Genomic DNA, 20,716 nt, shown 5'->3' with positions numbered 1-20,716 from the left:
CCGTGCCACCAAAGGCATGCATTTTCAAAACAGTCCAGATTTAGGTCCAGTCTTTGTATCTGTTATACAAATATACAGCTTCCTTGACACATAAGAGCAAATTAAATCCATGCTCCATCAGCACTAAATTCTAAATAATGACCGTGACCTTTGTCCAACAATGTCCATAATGCTTATTTGCTAATGTCCATAAACGTTCATCAATATCCTAATGTGGTAACAATAGCCACTCGATATTTTGCTCTTACTCTGTGTCAAACTCTGTGCTGTTGTTCGCAGATTTTATCTTACAGCGTCCCTTTGTGAACAGTATGTATCGTCCTCAGTTTACGAATGAGGAAAGCGAAGGACAGTGAGGTTAAAATCCCCCAGATGGAGGGCACACTCCTAGTTGGTTAGTGGTGTGACTGTGATTTGCACATGGTCCTGCCAGGCTCTGAAGCATGCATTCTAACCAGCAGACCCAACTGCTTCCCTGGACGGTGCAGGTAGATGTGACAGGTCAAAAGTATTCCAAGTAGGGCTTCCCTGGTGGCGCAGTGGTTGCGCGTCCGCCTGCCGTTGCAGGGGAACCGGGTTCGCGCCCCGGTCCGGGAGGATCCCACGTGCCGCGGAGCGGCTGGGCCCGTGGGCCATGGCCGCTGAGCCCGCGCGTCCGGAGCCTGCGCTCCGCAACGGGAGAGGCCACAACAGTGAGAGGCCCGCGTACCACAAAAAAAAAAATAAATAAAGTATTCCAAGTAAATGTAAGATACAGAAAACCAGGGTTTAAGGACCACACTAATGACTGCTGTACCTTTTTTTTTTTTTTTTTAACATTTTAGCACAACGTTAAACCATAATAAAAAAGAAAAGAACCTTGCAAGAAGAATGATCCAGGGTTGCAAAAGTCAAGGGGAAATGTCACCATCATTATTTTTTAATAAGGGATGAGTGAAGCTGATGGGTGCAGGACCCGTGGCTTTATGAATAGGAACGCCTGCCTCTGGTAAGGACCTGGATTTTGGATTTGCCAAGTGCACGGCTGGCCTGGAAGTAGACTCCCCTGTGGCGTTCAGGTCAGCGTTTACACCCAAGTAGTTTACGATCTGTGACAATTTTAAGCAAAATAGTATGCAAGCACTCAGGAACAATTTAGAGAACCAGAATCCAAGCAGAATCAGAGTAACGAATGTTCTCAGTGGGGAGGCATGAGGGAATAGTGGTAGAGTCCTAGAATTTTTGGAGAGATATCAGACTTAGAAATGAGTTGTTTGATATGAGGTAGTTGATCTTAGAATATCTGCCACTCATCTTTAACTGGCTGCTTCTTCTCCCCCCGTCTTAGAAGAAAACGTGGCCCTTCTTCATTCTCTTGATAACCCTCAGCATTTGCATCTTTCAGCTTATTTTAATGTGCTAGTCCTGGAATCTTTTTCTAGAAATCTTTCCTGTTCCATCTTCTTTCATCTTCTCTTCCCTTCCTGCCTCCTTTTCCTTCTGCATATAAAAGTGCAAATGGATCTTTTCGTTTTCTGGCAGCAGTTGTCAGAGTGTGGTTCATAGACCACATATGCCAAGTCTCTTGGGGTCCAGTTCACAGTGGGACACACTTCAGGTCTACGAATCAGCACCTCAGTCGGGTGTAGTTGAAGAGCTTTCCTGAAACTATCTAGGTAGTTAGTTTGACATCGAAGGTAGCACAGCCTCAAACTCCTTGTTTTTTCCCTAGCCTATTCTTTCTGCCTTTTGAAACCCACCTCCTTCAATGTGCACAATGTCAAAATCTGTGAACTCTGTCTCTGTTTTTCTCAGTGATTTTTTTCCTTTATGAGCTGTTTTCCTCTTTCATCTTTATAGATATAGGCATGGGAAGAGCTTGGAATTTGGGATTAGAGTGGGCTTTGATTTCCAGCTTCATGGCTCAGTGCCTGTGTGATACAGGACCACTCATTTCTCTGTGGTAGGATGTCTGTCTTGGAGGTTGGCATGGCTAGCAAGTGGCATTTTTGATTTGGAAGCCCAAAAGTAGTTGTTTTTGCTCTGAGTCTGCCTCTCACAGTTCCCTGGTGGAGAATATGGGAGTTACACCCTTTGCCGGGTTTACGGCTGCTGGGTGAGAGAGCCACAAGATGAACTGCCTGCCCCCCACACCCACGGTCCTTTCCTGCAACAAATCATGGGCGGTTTGGCATGGCAAGTCGTGGAAGAGAAAAATCCCCTCTAGTGAGCCAGAAAATGCAACAGGATCTGTCTGAGATTGCTAGAGATAGGTGTGTGATCCACTTTACCCCCTGCCAGAAAAAGATTTTTTCCTTGACAGCTGGAGAGAGCAAAGGTCTAAAACCATGGATACAGGGAGATGAATGGTGTAATATTAATATTATGTGAATTACATAGCTTGTAACATTTAAGGTCAACATGTCTAATTTCCTCTGTCTGGGAACCCCCAGCCAGCCATGCGTAGAGAGGAATTCCAATCACAAGAGTCTTCAACTCCAAGGAGACAGGTAGCCATTACCTGCCTGTGAGCAGCTGTGCCATCCAAGCTTTAATAGTCTGTGATAGATCATGTCAACAAACAGGGGAATCTGCAGGCTTGGGGAGTGGGGGACTAAATCACCTGGATTGAGGAAGACTTACTGATGAGCCAGTCAGGTAAATGGGTTTTTCAAGAATCATCCTGGAAGAGATGGACCGCACCTCTTGAGTGAGAGCAATATGAGGGTCTAGTATGCCACCTGTTACTAAGAAAGGGTCCATGTTTTGTCCTAAGCCAGGGTATGAAGTATAGTCATTCATGTTGTGCAGAGATGTCACAGGACTTGCAGCTTTGGGACTTTCAAAGGAAGGGATGGAGAAGACTCCATGAGATGTGTGGTGCTGGTGTGGTGTGTATGTGGTCCAGGGCTTGGGTCAGAGAGCTTCAGCCCCCATGGGAGGTTGTTTCATTTGGGACAACCCTGCCAAGGATTCATGTCATTATATGCTTTCTATGGGCCTTTCATGGTTCTTGTTTTCTTATTTTGACCATGAATATATTTACTGATTTTTAAAACCTCCACTACTGCTGTAGCTTTTCATTGATAAAATGTTTAATATCCTTATTTTTTACAGTTCTTTTTAAAATTAGCTTTTAACTTTTTTCCATGACTGTTTCTTTTCTATATGTTTTCTACTTTTATATTGTCTGTTTTTATCTGATTAAGGTGTTGCTCTACACTTTCCCTTCTTCCCCTGGGTAGACCTCTCATTGATTTACGAAAATAGCTCTCCACTATGAATCAGAAGGCTCACAGGGTATAATCTTCTAGGTTATAAGGCTCAAACCAAGGGAACAAGATTGTTTCTTGACACCAAACATTATTCATCCTCTTAATTTCGAGCCTTGTAGCTTGAAATCCATGGTCTGTGATGAAATGGAAGCAATTTCTCTGAGCCTTACTACTCTCATCTTAAAAATGAAGATGATGAGGGCTACCTCAGAGCCTTGTAATGAAGATTAAATGAGATATATGCATGTAGCACAGGAGCTAGAAATACGAGATGCTTAATAAATGTAATTTCATTTCTTTTTCAATTTCTGTAAAACTCCAGGGAACATTAATAAATGTCTAGGTATAAAAAGAAGAAGAAGATGAGTTTGGTGTTAAGTTTGAGGTACTTTTAAGCCATTCAAGTGAAGATATCAAGTAGGCAGTTGGAGTTATGGGTATAAAGCTCAGAAAAGTCTGAGCAAAAGGTCTTCAGCTGAAGGGGTCTTCAACATATAGAGGCAAGTTGAAGATAGAAGGTTGCATATGGAGTCTCAAGTGACAAGGAAACCTAGGGCCTCACAATTGAAGGATTGTCAACATTTAAAGTCTTTTGGGTGAGAATAAAATAGAGCCCCCAGGAGTAGGAGAAAAGGGAAATGTGTTGTTGTGGAAGCCGGGTCATGCACGTTTTTTAAAATTAATTAATTAATTTATTGTTTGGCTGCGCTGGGTCTTCGTTGCTGTGTGCGGGCTTTCTCTAGTTGTGGCGAGTGGGGGCTACTCTTCCTTGTGGTGCGCGGGCTTCTCATTGCTGTTGTTTCTCCTGTTGTGGCGCACGGGCTCTAGGCGTGTGGGCTTCAGTAGTTGTGGCTCGCGGGCTCTGGAGCACAGGTTTATTAGTTGTGGCACATGGGCTTAGCTGCTCCGTGCCATGTGGGGTCTTCCCGGACCAGGGCTTGAACCCGTGTCCCCTGTATTGGCAGGCGGACTCTCAATCGCTGCGCCACCAGGGAAGTCCCCGCATGTTTTTAAGGAGGGGATAAGAGTGTCTTTCTGACCACCAAGGAAGATGAGAACTGAACATTGTCTGTTGGCTTTAACTTCTTAGTGGTCATGGTTGACAGTTCCCAAGGGTTTTCTTGGAGGAATCATGGGGTTGGAAGACTCCACTCCCTATTCCCACAGAACTGAGATATCTTTCCTCTGACCTGGCCAAATATTCAACTTTTATACTTCTAATGTGATTTTTTCTTTATGGTTTATAATGATAGTTGTTTGTACTTAGCCTCATTCCCGTAATAAATTATCAGTTTCCTGAGAGCAGAGGTCATGCAAAGTACCATATGAATTACACCTAGTAAGTATTTAACAGTTCAGTCGCAGTATCATCGTGGGTTCTCCCAAAACAAGGCACGTTTCTTTGTCTGTTCATCCATCCATCCATCCATCCATTCACTGAAGAGTGCTTTATTTACCAACTCCATACCACATGCCAGGCTCTATTTTAGGCTATGTGAATATAGTGGTGAACAAAAGATATTCCTTTTATGCATGAAACTTACATTGTGGTGGAGACATGATAAAGAATAAATACGTATTCTGAGTGCCTTTAATGTCTTGTTTCTCACAACAACCACATGACATAGATTTTATACTCATCCTATTTTTTTTTTTTTGATGAGAAAATGGAGGCACCGAAATATTAAGTAACTTGCCAGGGTCATCAGTTCATGAGAGGTGGATCTGGGATTCACACGCAGGCATTTTGACTCCCAAATCCATGCTGTTAATCACCCCACTGCACTGCAAAATGTTTGGCATAGAGTAAACTATTATTATTATTATTATTAATACTGTTATTAATAGTAATTATGCCTCAGCATAGGGACCTTTTATCGTTAATCACCCCGCTGCACTGCAAAATGTTTGGCATAGAGTAAACTATTATTATTATTATTAATACTGTTATTAATAGTAATTATGCCTCAGCATAGGGACCTTTTATCCCAATTCAGATAAGGAAACAGACCCCACCTAATTATTGGCAAAACTAACTTCGGAAGCCACATTTCCATGTTCCCAGTCCAATGTTTTTCCCTCATTCAGTACCTCTCCTTTAAGGGAGGGAGTCTGGAGGGGTGAAGCGGTAGAAGGGTGGAAGGATGAAGGAATGGGCAAAGAGAAAGAAGGATGTGTGGAAGAGATGTAGGAAGGAATTAAACCTGTTTGATTTGGGATTTTTGACGCTAACAAACTATGTCTCATTTTTCAGGTTTTTCCCCTGTATTCTCAAGAGGGAATATCCTTAAAATAAGAATATTTCCATGCAAAATAATCACATTCCATCTCATAGATTAGCAAAAGATTTCAGGAGTTAGGAGACCCTAGCTAGTTAAAAGGAAAAGACAATATTTTGGAAAGGACATTATTACTGGCATTTGTATTGTGAAGGCATTGGTTGGAAGATACACTAGAAGTTTTGTTTACCAACAGCCACGTCTTTGAGGAGTGTATGTATGTGCATGTGTGTGTGTGCACACGTGTGCACAATGTATATAGGAGTACGTACTTATTTTATAAAATCCTGGTAATGTTGAATTTACTTTGTGTATATATTTTGGGGGAGAGGATGCTGAAACATTTTTCGGGGATGGGAAAGTTTCTGTACTTACATGCATGGCTGCTCTAATATTAGGCACCATATTTAAGCATCACAAATATACACTAAGCAAGGGACAGATGCACAAGGAATTTCAGCAGAGTTTTTCTAAATGGCAAATAATTAGAGGGGAACAGATGCCTATGGGCAGCAAAGGATGAAATGAGGTATCAGGAATTTTAAAAGGGAGATGGAAATACATATGTAGAATGTAGTTGCTCTCAAGGATGTTTAAGCCTAGAGGCTGTTCTTTCCCAAAGTTCTGTTTTTTGTGGGTTTTGACATTAAATTTTGTTCTCTCTTTACCTATATTCCCCAAAGAAATAGATCATGCTAATCATTCCTAAGTGGAACAGATTTTCTTTCGAACCTCAGTTTTGGATGACTTTGTGGGTTGCATCTCTTTCTTCTCTCTCCCCAGGGCCGTGTCTTTTCACAGGCCTGCCAGGATATGACATTTCTCACAGTGTGACTCCTCATTATTTATTATTGATTCCCCATCTACTTCCAAAAGGGTTTTTAGCTAGCCTACCAATGAAAGACGCCTACAAATGTGATTTTTTTTTCCTTGATGTGCCTTTTAGGATGGACACACCCTCCTTTGGAACAATCCTGCTGTCCAGTGGGTTGTGTCCATCTGAGAACTCTTCTGCATAGTCCTGAGGTCGGAAAGGAAACAGATCTCCAAGAATAAAGTAGAAAAGAGCATGAGGCATTTCCCATCTTCCTGTAGAGTGGTAGTTTCAACAGCAGAGCGATTCAGCAACCCAGCAAAGCTGAGCGGTAGCACCTGATCATTATCCTTCAGTTTGAAATTTACCTGTTGTGCTCATTGTAACAAAAGAAATGAAATCTCTGTAATTATATTGCAAGAGGGAGGAGATCATGTTTTAGTTCCTTTGATCTTGAGCTAGAATAGGCTCTGCTTTTGGAAATTTAATTTGAAAGAATCCAACGTACACATCTGCTTTTTGTACTGCAAGTTCGATTGAGCTTGAAAATAGAAATTTATTAATGCAAATGTGTAGAGACTGTTCCTTGAGGAAAAAAAATATGCATTCAAAACACAAGGTGATCCTTTCTACATAGCTATGGAAGATTTTAATAAATACGTTCTCTGTGTTTCTTCTAGAGTTCAGGGATGAGGTTCCTTGTTAACAAGGACTAAGCATTGAAATTACAGGACGCACTGGGGAACAGAAAGATTCATGATTACTTCAATATTTAAAAGTTTCCAAAGGACAAATTAGGTGGTTAAGAGATGAGAAGCAGACTGAATCCTCAAAAGAAAAAAAAAAAAACAACCCCAAAACAAGTGCGTCATCAAACCATTTTGAGAACATGTTTGAATTGATGGTGGGGTCCATGCTAAGAGACAAAGCTTTCATTTCAACGAATCCAATCTGCCTAGTGTTCTGGAAAATTGCCTTTGCCTGTAAATGGAGTGGCATGCAGATTTTAGGTAGGACACTTTCTCACCCAACTTAGCCTGCACTCTTTATTTTCGTACCATTACATGAAACTGCACATAAATGACACTTGACTTAATCCTCAGAGTGGCTGAATTGCATGGTCTATTTTGATTAACTTTTTCTTGTTCTCAGTGTAAATTTTCCAGTAAAGCCTAAAATGTCGTGAGCATTTTGGGACATAAATCCCTTAAGCTGTTTTGCAGTCATATAGTTGTCCTTTGCAGGGTTTGAGTGCTTTCCTAAACTCCTTCTCATCTCCAAATGGGCAAAATAAATTATAAATTGGTTATAAATTACCCAGGCTTAAGAAGGAGTTCATGATGAAAGACTATATTGAATTAATAAAACCAGTCTTTCTTTTTCTGGTGTGATGTAAAGAGATTTTTTTTTTCAAAGATGGTAGGTAGGTGGGCTTCAGTGCATTCTGTTGGTTACTTGTTACTTTCTTCCCCACTGAGTTTTTTGTTTGTGTGTGTGTGTGTGTGTGTGTGTGTGTGCTTCTTTTAAGGAACGGAAAGGTGAAAAGCTGCAAAAAGTTAGGCTGGGAATTAGGAATTCTGAGTTTAAAACAGGAAGCCTATCCTAACTTGTTGTGTCTGAGTTGGTGTTTCAGTTGTACTGCCAGGATAGCCCGTGACCCTTGCAAATGTACAATTTCATTTGGGTTCAGTGATTCCTGGATGAGTCTGTGACATAGGACGCCAAAGGCCACGGGGATTATTTAATACACAAAATGTTAGGACAGAGTTGGCTCCCCCAGAGTCTTTTGAGTAACAAGGATTTCATCTGACCCCCTTTTGGGGGGGACCACGGAAAAGTACTGCTCTGCACTTCCAGTGAATCAGTTTCTAACATTTACATGAAAGGGTGACTTTGTCCAGCTCCCCGCATCTCCCTTCCTCAGAGGCGGGAGACCCCCAAACAAAATTTCTGTGTCTAATGGCAGACAGTTGGGGTGCTGTAACCACGCAGTCACCCTTAAAAATTAATGAGCTTAATGATGGTTCGGGGAAGCGATCGTGATGGTGGTCGGGGAGGGAGGGGCCATGGGGATGGCAGAGGAAGAAGGCTGGACTCCTCGTAAGTGACAATGATGGGAGCCCCTGTCCTTATCTCCCCTCCCCAGTCTCCCTTCCCCCTCCCTCCCCCCAGTCACCAGCCCTTCCATCCTCGTCTCTTCACAGGGAGCCACAGCAGATAGAAAGACAGGGCGATTATGAAGATGTCAGTTGGAGCGTAGGCAGGCGAGAGGGGAGCAGCGCTCCAGATGAGGTCCGGGGGGGGCCGAGGAGGGTCACTCATGGACGACCGTGTGTGTGTGTCTGACAGACTGTGAAATGGTGCGTTGTTGCACGGCTGCGCTGCACCTGGGCCCTTCATCTGTGATTGATTGGTTTGGTCATGTGTAATGGTCCCATCTGCTCTGTGTTGTTTTTCTTTTTTTACTTATGAACACCGTTCCCAGCGGCCGAGAGAGGATGAGCTATGTTTTGTCATCTTCACTTACACTTTAGCTCAAAAAACTGGTCAAGTAGGTAAGCTCTAAAGTCTATCCAAGTAATGTAGCAGCAAAGTCTGGGTTTCCCCGTTTGCTTGGGGGTCTGTGTGTGTGTGTGTGTGTGTGTGTGTGTGTGGTGTGTGCGCGCGTGCATGTGTGTGCGCCCTCCTGCGCACGCGTGTGTGCCTGGAGTTTTCATGCTGCCTGTTAATATCCGAATAGTTCATGAACCGCGGAAGACCAAAAAAATCGCAGAAATGATTTGCACAAATCTGTGACTCTTACTGCAGCGGGGAGTTGTTTTTTTTTTTTTTTTTTTTTTTCCTGTAACAGAGCCAATACTTAATTAAAACCGCTGACATCATGGTGTTATAATTAAGCGTGGCATTAATTAAGCTGGAATAACGATTTTTTTTTTTTATTAAGAGCTGCTTCTATTGTATAAGACCGTTATCAGCTAAAACCAAAATAATTTTAAAGCAAAAATGAATTCCCTCTATACAAGCCCTTTTCAACTTCCCTAAAGTCCGGCCTCAGGACTGTCGTCATCAGGGCTGTGTGTGTGTGTGTGCGTGTGTGTGGTGTGTGTGTGTCTGTGTGTTGGGTGGTGTTGGGATGGGGGACGAGTGCAAGTGAAATTTGTTTTTTTTCCACCCAAAAATGCTGATCGGCTCCTGGCATTCTGATGGCTAATTATGCATCGGAGAGCTTCGACAGCTGCATTCATCATCATAAAATGTAATAATTAATGACATTCCAACAAAGAAAAATATGCAAATGAGGACTCATTAGCATTTTCATATTCAGCTTTGATAATGCTTTTGCTGACAAGGTTGTAATTAATGAAAATTCATGTCGCAGTCAGGAGATTGGATCGGTTTCATTCCGCTCACAATTCCCAAATGCTTGCATTATGGAAAATCGGCAGCTCTGCCAACTTTTCAGGGAAGAAAAAAAACACACACACACACTAAAAGCACCAGATGCAAATTAATGGTAGGGAGTCTTTAACTCTTTAAACCACCCCCCTAAATTTCCATCATAGGAAACATGTGATGAGTTTTAGCCTAAGAACTAGATTCTTTTTTTTTTTTTTTTATAACAGCCCTGAAAGTACTTTTATTTGTGACCCAAGTATGAGAATTTCTGGCAAACTTTTTTTTGTAATATTAAGGAAAAAACCCTCTACTTTTCTCCCTCTTTTCTTTTCCCTTTCAAGACTATTTAAATTTACGTAGTAAAACATGTTAGGACAGCCAAGCCCCAGCGTGTTGTGTTCTGTCCTCTAGCTGGCAAATTTACGGCACGACAGTTTATTCATCCTCATGCTTTTTGGAGACACCTCATCACGTATTTGTGCTTCGATCTTCCGGTGCCTCCCTCCGTGTGCTACCCATAAGGTCGAAAGAAAAGCAAGTATTCTGTTTGTCTATTCAGGGTGAGTGTTTTTTTTTTTCTTTTTTGGGCGATTTTTTTCTTTTTCTGTGCTTTTTCTTTTTAATCTATTCCCTTTGTGGTTTAATGTAAGAGTTTGGGAATGTGCCCATAATTCTCTCACTCAACACTTCAGGTTTAGTGTTGGGCTTCAAACATAATTTTAAGAGACATTGTACCATCCAAATGGATACCCAGAAACCCCAGAACCAGAGATATCGACAAGCATTCAGTACAGAGAGCTCTTAATTTATAAACCCTCTGTGTTGCTTTCAGAATGTGTGACTGGAGATTGGCAAATAACCACTTTGTGCCAACCTGGTACCATGATTTGTTAGACTAGCCTAAAGTTAAACCGAAACTTCGATCTCACTCTTGACATTAGAAAGAAGAAACCTAAACAGAGTTCTGACTGGATGTAAGATTTGATCTTCAGGTTAAAAAATGATTATTACTACATCAGATCTTTTTGCTGAGGCAGATGTTTAAAAAAAAAAGGTTTGTATAAGGATTAAAAGGTTTGCATAAGGGGAGAACGAAAGCATATTTCTTTTAAAATTGTCAAATTAATAAGCATTTTCACTCTCAAATAATATAAAACAACTTAAGGCAGTTCCTAAGATGCAGTTTCCCGTTTATTTAAAGTTAAGTTATAATTCCCCAAGTTGCTAGCCCAGCATAAAGGAAGAATATAAATATGCCTTGTTAGGGGAAGGTAGAAACTTTGATATGCTAGGTTTTATTTTTTAGAGTAGCTCAGTGAAATCGAGAGTATCATGAGTTATTTAATGAGAATTTTAAAGTGAATCTTTTTTTCCTATTATGCAATTAAGAATGACTAGATTTTTATTCCTTATTAATCTTGTAGAGATCTGAGAAACAGTTTTATTTCAATTTCTTGCTTTTTCCAACTTTCGTTTTGTCACAGTTTGTACATGAATGTGTGAGTGAGTGTACACACATGTTGTGTAAATGTGTGTGTGTCAGTATCTGGAGATTATGGTGAGTGAGTCTGTCCCCTTTCCTTTAAAATCTATTATGTTAAAATAGCAGGCAAAAGAAGGTTTTTTTTTCCCTTTAGTTGACTTGTTTTTGATGCGGGCAAACTGCCCATCCAGATGGTAGAATTTCACCTGTAAGCAATCTGAAACGATAGGTTAATTCTGACATTTTATAGAACTTTTTAATTTTCTTTTCATACAGTGCAACTGAGTGCAGAGTAGCTACTCAGGATGATGTTTCCTCACCCCCCGCCCTTTTCCTTTTAAAGCGCTTCCTGCTGTTATTGGTTCTCCCCCTGCCCCAAATCAGTATTTTGGGCTCAATTAAAATCTGTGGCTTTAGGCACTTTGCTGCTATTGTCAAAACCACATCCGATGAAATCTTTGACTGCTTTTAATATGTGTAAATGAGGAATTGATGGGAGAAGTCAAGGAACAAGTGTCGATCAGCAGGTTAGTGGTGGAGAAGCAGATCATTTTAATTGTAGCAGCTCAGCGATCCACTGGCTTTGATAAATTCACTGTTAGTTTTCTCCTCCCACCAAATTTACAACTCCTACCTTTCTCAGTAATGCCCAGCCTGGTGTTAGCAACTGGAATCCTGAAATTTGGTTTTGTTTTCAGTGTGGTTAGCCTCTGGTGGCTTCTCTGCCTGAGCAAACTGGAGATGCTTTGAAATGATTTGTGGACCTGTTATCAAGGAATCCCATTATTTCTCAAAGCAGATTTTGGGGGTGTTTACACACTAGAGCGTGAAAGGGAAAAGGGGGTATTGGAGATTGTTTGCAGTCATAGTAATTGTAAGCGTACTGTATTTACAAGTTACTTTTGAATGCTATCCTCTTGTTTTTATTTCTAGAAAAATTCTTTGTTTGCATACATTATTTCCTGAGTGGTTTACATAATAAAGATGGCTCTAGGGGCATCTTCCCTGGTTTATTCCCTTGGGAGAACATTTTTGGAAGTGCTCCACTAAGATTATACCTGTTCAAATTTGGGACCCTAGTCGTGGTACTGTTGGCTGCTTTTTCTGTTTCCTGTTTTGCAGATGTTAATTCCTTTGGGTAATTTTTTTTAAGTGATGAGATTTTTCACTGTCCAGCAGCAAGCCACGTTTCCTGGAGTTATTGAACTCTGAAATAGGAAACCTGTGGATGATCAGTTTTACCCTCCCCAGAAGCTGTTGCTTCATTCAGGGAGAATTACTGCCCCATGACTGAGAATTTTAAAGGAGTTGTTTCACTGAAATAGCCCCAAGTTTTCTTTCAGGTATTGCAACAAAATTCACATTTGTCTGTGGCCCGTGAAGCCAGGATTCCTGGCAGGATTCTCATCCAGTTGCTTCTCCTGTTTCCCTTGCAAACTTTCCCATTGGTTGGGGTCTGTGGAGAGATTTCAGTGGCTGGCTGGTGGAAATGTTTAGGAGAACATTTGCGTATCAAAGCAGCCTAGATATTTGCAAAAAAACATGTTTACTTGAGAAAAAAAGAATCCACTTAGGATTAGGAAGTCACTGCTTTAAACATTTTAGAAGCATTTGTGATTTCGATTTCCCGGAGTATATGATTCATGAGCAAGGCCTAACCTGACATTCAGGGGTCATGCCCGCATTCATATTTTTAAAAAGCTTATAAGATAATGAACATTTTGCCTAACGATTGAGATATGTACCTATGTGTGGTATAAAAATTCCCCCCAAATTAAAGGGCACAAATATATCCAAAAATTGTTTATGGTTTAGTGAACCTATGAAACAAAAGATGTAGGGAAAGGGCCTCATTCTTTTCCTCCTTTATGTATTTTTCCCCCATAAAACCCAATTGTGTTGCTGTGTTGTGACATTCGGTTCTACTGGAGTCCATGAGCTTTCTCTTTTTATTTATTTATTTAACATCTTTATTGGAGTATAATTGCTTTACAATGGTGTGTTAGTTTCTGATTTATAACAGAGTGAATCAGCTATACATATACATATATCCCCATATCTCCTCCCTCTTGCGCCTCCCCTCCCTCCCACCCTCCCTATCCCACCCCTCTAGGTGGTCACAAAGCACCGAGCTGATCTCCCTCTGCTGTGTGGCCTGTATAAGCTTTCTCTTAATGGTGATGATTTAAATATCAGATCTTTCTCTTTTTTTCTTGGTAAAGAGTTTAATGTGGACATACTGGTGTTCAGATTATTAAAGTTTTAACTGCATTACACTGATAGGTTGGAAACAGCAAATATAAAACTCAGGGCAGGCCAATTTTGTTAACAGTGTAGGGGCTGAACGTTGACAATTACTGTACTTAAAAATCCCTCGGATCAGGTGTTATTTTGCCGTCTGGACATTTTAATTAGTAATAAAAATGTGGATCTGGATACACAGAAATAGGACCTACAGTACACAACGGCCCGATGCACTCTGTTGGTGTTGAGGTGTGCCTGGCTACATTTTGTGTGTGTATGTGCTCGTGTGTAAGTGTAATTGTGTGTTGAGTATGTGTTCATTCCTCCTAGTAAACCCAAGCATAGGATTCTATCATAATACCAAAAAATTTGGCTACTTTTCTTGATTAAGAAGCGAAAATGTGTAAAAAGTGTACTTATATTCCTAAGTAATACTTGCCTATATCTTTTTCATGGTCATGCTTCCTCGTGTAATATATAGTATGGCACGTCAGTACAATGCTGACATTAGAGGTAGGCTTGGGCAAAAGATGTGGCTCCTCCATTTCATAGCTGTGTGCCCTAAGACAAATAAATTAACCTCTCTGAGTCTCCCTGTTTTCTTACATATAGAATGAAAGTATTACGATAATAACAATGATACCTATCTAACAGAATTATGATGAAGCTTATAAGAGCATGTATGTGAAAGCACTTGGTAAAATACAAAGAACTACAACAGTTGATTTTTAATACAAGTTGCCAGTCATAACCCACATAAGCATCTTCATAATTCAATAAGTTGTCTCATATTAAAAAATAAGGAGATGCAAATATAAGAGTACAGTAACAAATAGTAACTTTAGGACCACCAGAAAATATGTTCATAATTTTAAACATAAAGCAAAGTGATCCATTTTTATAAAGTATCTGTATATGCTCTTTGAAATAATGTTATTCTTAATTAAGGCAGAAGCGGGTACATTTGAGGGAAATAGTGACCCTCTGGAGAAATGGAGAGTGAAAATAGTTTAAGGAAATGAGTCTTAGTGTCTTCTCGTTCGGAAAGATGCGTACATGTTTCTCTTAATCATTATAAATTTCTTGTTTGTAAACCAGTGTGAATACTTAAACGATAGTCATTATTGTTTAGAAAAACCTACCATTACAACTTATACACACACAGACACAAAACACACTCACACACGCATCATATTATATGTAAATTTGCTCAAGAAGGCATTATCCCCAGGAAGTGAGGGTGTTGATAAAATTGATGCTTGACCCTGGACCAGATGAGTTTGGATACTTCTGTAGACAGCTTTTTCTGTTTTTATTACAGGTTCAGTTCTCTTCCTGAGAATTCTTCAGAAAGGATTTGTTTTCTTTACTGAGACGAATGGTGTAATGGAATACTGTGGTCTAATGATGCTATTTTGGTCATTTCATTAATTTCATCTTCTTCTCCCTTAATGTAATAAATGCATACCTTGATTATAATACAAATTATATTTATATTACATTGTTTCTAAGAACAAATATTTATTTTTATAGACAACCTGGTTTTAATCAGTGTCTTAGAAAGCTTCTAAGACTTGTCTCTGGAACATGGTATTAGCAGAAGTAGGCAGAGTTGTTGTTTTTTTTTTTTTTTTTTTTGGTGAGGTGTTAGGAGGAGCTAAATTCAACCAAGGCAGTCTTCAGTTAATTCATTAATCTGGTAAATGTTAAGTAAACTACAGAAGAAACAGAAACGTGCCAGTTGTGACTCTACAGCTTTTCAGGTTTTTTGGTCTTGAAAATGGAAACTGGTTTCATTTAATGTTCTATCAGTTTCATGTAAATGTCTCATTCTGATGACCAGTTTCATTGACATCTATTCTAATCTAGTGAACAGAGAGGCTCTACATATAATTTGTCTGGAAATTTTTGAAATGAGGCTACAGGTCCTCCTCTTTGAAACTTCCTTTGATAAAAATGGCCCTGTGTGCCTTAACCTTCTAGAGTTCAGCGTTGACAGTCAGGAGATAAGAAAGAAATCGTGGGACTCCTTTAAAAATTATCCCAGAAAAGGGATTCAGCTACAAATTGGGGGGACAGCATTTAAAATTTATTAAAAAAGTAATTCAAAGGAAAGTCTGTAGCCAAACTCCTTAATTGTGATGCATTTGCCGAGTTCCCCTCTTCCATCGTCGGGCCTGCTCCGATGCCATATGGCCTACCATGGAACATTTAACTTGTCAGATATAATGGATTGTCCTGGAAGCAGATTTTTGCTTTGAGCATTCGGCTCCTTTCTTGCATTTCACTCTCAGCTCCAGGCTGCAGGATGAAGGATTGTGGTGGAAACGCAAAGAAGAGACACACAGTTGATTCCCCTTAAGAGAGTGACCTATATGCCACAAAATTTTACCCACGTAAAGAGGCATTATCCCCGTCACTGGCCTTAGCAGGCTGCATGTCAGAATCATTTAAATTTGCCTGGACTTAACAAATTGTGTAAACATTTCAGAATTGAGTGCTTTGGAATAATAAACCATCATCATTTTAACTTATGCAAAAAGGGTGTAGCCACATCGGCGAAAAGATAAGTGTTATTTATCGTGACCTACGTGTAAACCTATACCACCTGGCTGGTAGATGCTGTAAATTAAGTTCAACTCTCAAATCTACCGAGAATGCTTAAAAAAAAAATCACCTGATGGCCGTGTTACATGGCTTCATTGTTTTTGTTTAGTGAGTGAGGTGGGGTTGAAATGATCATTTAGGTGGATGGACAAGTAGCAGTTAATTATCCTACTAAGCTTTCCATCTTGAAACCTTCTGTTTATTCTAATGCACTTGAAATGAGATTGGACATCCTGTGGATTATTTAACGTTTATCTGTAAATGTAAAAAATACAGTATCTGATGTTGGTTTTAATTTGTTGCTTTCATGAGGTAATTCATATTTTCTTTTCAATTTGTGATATTGTTTCTGAAATCAAAAGCTCGGAAAGGGCTAGGAGGAGTTTGTGACTTTTGCATCTATAGGATAACTTCCTTTAAAAGAATAAGCAGTGCCCTTTCTACACGTACATGTACGTACATAGCTGCGAGATACTCTTCTGGTAAAATCTACCCCAAAGCTAATATTATAATACAGAGACCCAGAATAGACAACTTACAAATAATCAATCAAGCACAAACCAGTGGGGAAATAAGTAACTTATGTATCTCAATTTAACCATAAAATGGTACATATTTGATTGCTCTAGGGTTACAAAAATTAATAGATTTGTATATGACACATGGAATTAGTCTAAAAGAAACTGTCTATTGGCAAAGGGTAATTTAATATACTTACCAAAACATGTGTGTTTATGTATTAGAAATTTAACATTTAATTTACTTATACAGATTCGTGTTTTCTAGATAATTCTTCCTATAGATCTGTAAAAGCTACTGTGGCCTTGAAAACTGATATAACCTCACTTCTATACAAAGAAGAATTACTTTTTAATGAACAACTTTCCATGAAGCAGTTAAGAAATCTCTGTTAAAGTCAGTATTGAATAATGAAGTGTACTACCGTATATTTCTTACTAATCCTAAACTGAGCACATTTGTTTTATTGATGCCCCTGATAGGATGATTTTTTTCCCCCCTCTCTGTATTCAAATTTTGGTCAGGGTTAGTCCTAAATGAATTTGGGTGGTGCCTGGCCAGAGCCAGCTCTTGTTGGGGCTTGTGTGCCCTCTGCTGGCTCACATTGAAATGACTGGTATGTGGGGTTCTTAATTTCTTTCACTTTTCAAGGTTGGTTTTTTTTTGTTTTTTGTTTTGTTTTGTTTTGATATTTTTACACAATCAGATATTTGCAGTGATTATGAAGTTGTAGGTTAATACTGAGTATGGAAGTTAATTTGTTTTTATTAGGAGATGAAGGGGTTTTGTTTGGGGTTTTTTGGGGGGGAGTTTGCTTTTGCTAAATAGACTCAGTAGCTCAAGTAACATGTAAAGTATACACCACTCTTTTTAAAAAATAAATTTATTTATTTATTTATTTATTTATGGCTGCTTTGGGTCTTTGTTGCTGCGTGCAGGCTTTCTCTAGTTACGGCGAGTGGGGGCTGCTCTTCATTGCGGTGCACAGGCTCCTCATTGAGGTGGTTTCTCTTGTTGCGGAGCACGGGCTCTAGGTGCGCAGGCTTCGCGGGCTCTAGAGCGCAGGCTCAGTAGTTGTGGCGCACGGGCTTTGTTGCTCCGCGGCATGTGAGATCTTCCCAGACCAGGGCTCAAATCTGTGTCCCCTGCCTTGGCAAGCAGATTCTTAACCACTGTGCCACCAGGGAAGCCCGTATATTCCACTCTTGAGTTATTAAGTGGTTTCGTAGATCCTCCTGGCCTGATTACACTCAAGAAGAATTCTTGTTTACTGAGTTGGGAATGGACTTGAAAAGAATAAATCATTGAAATTTTGAAACGTGACTCCTTGTATGTAGTAGCTAATGCCTCATAGAGAATTCCCTTATAGGCTTGACTGTTTTCACTTGCTTTGTGAAGGAAAATGAGCCTGTATTTACACCATAATGTTCTGTAAAGGCATTTTTGGTTTCCTTGCAGACCAAATTAGGCTATTCTCCCTGGCAGACGTTGAGAATCGGAGTTTGAGTGGAACCTTTTTTTGTTTTGTTTGGCTGCTTTGGTTGTTTTTTATAGAGTGTAAGATGTTAACGGAGCAAATCACTGATGGTTTCAGGTCGCAGGACTAAGTTATACAAGGGCAGTTACAGAGGGAACATCTTGCCTCCCCGCCATTGCTTGGGTGGAGAGTATCCTTGGGTCTTGCTAGGGACCACCAGGGCTCTGTATAATGAATATGCCTTAAAATAGCAGCAATTTTTGTTGACAAGTTTCCATCAAATTCTTTATAAAATTAATTATGTATAAGTGATTTCTACGTCTCTCTGAAATGACTTGATCGAATCCCTTCGGTGATTACTCTGTGGCAAGGATCGTTTAGATCTTTACAATTCTTCTGTTTTTGCAAATTTCTCTAATTTGTAAGCAGATTCCATCAAAAAACTCCCAAATCATCTCCCAAACGTATGGAATGATCAAAGAACTTAGAGCTAGAGAAGCGGGGAAATGTCATCTAAGTTTTTTCCAGTTTTCCATCTTTCCAGTCTGAGGTACCAGTTACGTTAAAATTTGTTTTGGCTAAATCATGTAAGTATTAGTTTTTATTTACTTTGTTTTGTTTAACATTGTCAAATAACTGCAAACTGCATTCTAACAAATATCCATTTCCCGCTAAATCTATTCTAACGGTATCTGGCATGGAATCTCAAATATACATCTTTCCTCTTGTCTCCTCTTACCACACTGAGGTGGTGTTAGGTGCTCTCTCATTATTCCCATTATACTCCTGACCATGTACATTACTGGCTTTGCTCCCTAACATTTCACCCATCTAAACTCTTAACTCATGGGAGTAACGTTCGTCGTTGACGTACCATCAGCCAACACGTGGTAGGTACACAGAGCTACCCTACAAATATGTATTTCTGTATCTCATGGTTTTTTGGACCTCTTTCAAAGCTGTTCAGAGGATCATTTTTGCAAGCTTCAGAACTGAAAATTGCTGTCTCTAAACATCTATTCCACGTGATAGATTTTATTTTCTTGCACATTTTTGATAGGATGCGGTCACTGTTCTGACTACTCCCCTTCTCTCTCCTTCCTCCGTTCTGCCTTCTCCCTCATCATCCTTTCCTCTGCCTCTCCCCTTCCTTCCTGTGGCCCCCGCCTTCCTCTCTTGATTTAGTCATGCTTGTATATTCAGTAATTGGGAGGTTTTTCTTAAACATCACAGTGTGGAACTTAGTGGTTTATGTAATTCTATCTGTGAACCATCACCTTCCTTTAACAGGGGAATTGGACTCTGAGTAGTTTGGTCCTGTTTCCTTCCTAGCTTGACTGTCATGGGGCCATTCTTTTAAAGTTGATCTTGAAGGGCAGCCTCAGTGGTTAGCATTCTTCCTACTCTTTGTCTGCTCTGTGAATGCCCTGAGTTTTATTTTGAATTGTGGGCTGTTTCACCCCCAACTTCTCAGTACTGTATACTTAGGGAATATAAAACCTATATAGTCTGAGACTAGAGAAATGATTATCTAATATATTACAGATACATCTATAGGTGACATTTGGATTATCTTCTGTCTGGGGTTAGAAATGTTACTTATATACTTATGTGTATGTATAATACTTATTGTATTATACATATGTGTAACCTGTATTTAAAATTTTCATGAAACCTCCACCTCCTTTATTTTTGTGCATTCTTGAGTATCATATCAAATGCATGTAGTTTCTTTAAGAGATGATAGTGGTTATATTCTAACTGTTAGTCATGAGCTGAGCTTGAAAACCGAGGCCATCTCTTACATGCCGTGGTGCTAAAATATGTAATTTTCCTACGTAGACACTTTATAACAAACATAATACTAAACCTTTTCCTCTGTTTTCTCTTCTGATGTGCCTAATTCAGAGTTTGGTCATTATTATTTTTTACACTTAATATTAGTAAGACTCTGTTAGAACATCAGTTCAAGGGGTAGCACATAATTTATTGCTAAAAGCAGTTTGCACGGTGAAACGTAGCTGCTGATTTTCTTAAAATTTGCTGATAAATTCCAAATAATTGAGCCAGGCAACAAAGTCTTACTCATATGATATTGTCTCTGCTGCATCTGGCCAGAAATGTCATTGATCTCCTCCAGAGGGATCAAAGGACCCGATTCTCTCCCCCAGCATGGACTTGTAATGCCTTCAGTAGAGCATGGATATGGGGAATACATGGGTGGAAGGGCCCTTTTAGGTTAACAAACCAAGTCTGGCTCACTAGAGCTTGATCCTGGCATCTAAAGGCGACCTCTGTCTTAGGGTAGAAAGGGAGAAGAGATACTTTCAGAGCAGTGGCCAGTGGGGCTGATAGAACGAATGTCCTTTCACCTCCAGGATACTTATGTCTTGGAATTCTGTTGTTTATTAGGGCCATCTACTTGGTAATGTGAGCTGAATTTCTTTAACACAACCAATCTTCATGAGCAGAGATGAACAAATGTAAAGGCCTAGTACACTGCCTGGAAGAGGTTTCTCTAACCCACAAAATGTAACTGTCTGAAAGGGTCTTGGAGATCAACACTTGTTTCCTTTTTTTTTTTTTTTTTTTTTTTTTTTTTGCGGTACGCGGGCCTCTCACTGTTGTGGCCTCTCCCGTTGC

The 20,716-nt window shown here is 39.9% G+C and overlaps 1 protein-coding gene across 17 annotated transcripts in view; it reads left to right on the top strand.

The window, feature by feature from the left end:
• The window catches only part of TCF4 (transcription factor 4), a 363,640-nt gene that overhangs the window by 153,678 nt on the left and 189,246 nt on the right, over window positions 1-20,716 (top strand). Inside the window, exon 1 of one of the 17 annotated variants that reach the window (XM_055080334.1) lies at window positions 10,130-10,303. The exons of 15 other annotated variants lie outside the window; for them this stretch is intronic. The gene's annotated coding sequence lies outside the window, so the exon portion shown is untranslated. Of the gene's footprint in view, window positions 1-10,129; window positions 10,304-20,716 lie in introns of those variants that run through there. One more of the 17 variants, XM_007124285.4, reaches the window with a different exon arrangement.

This window comes from Physeter macrocephalus, chromosome 19 (genome assembly GCF_002837175.3).
Source record: "Physeter macrocephalus isolate SW-GA chromosome 19, ASM283717v5, whole genome shotgun sequence".
Taxonomy (NCBI): domain Eukaryota; kingdom Metazoa; phylum Chordata; class Mammalia; order Artiodactyla; family Physeteridae; genus Physeter; species Physeter macrocephalus.
The sequence above is the reverse complement of the archived record's forward strand: the minus strand, read 5'-3'. Positions and strand labels throughout refer to the sequence as shown.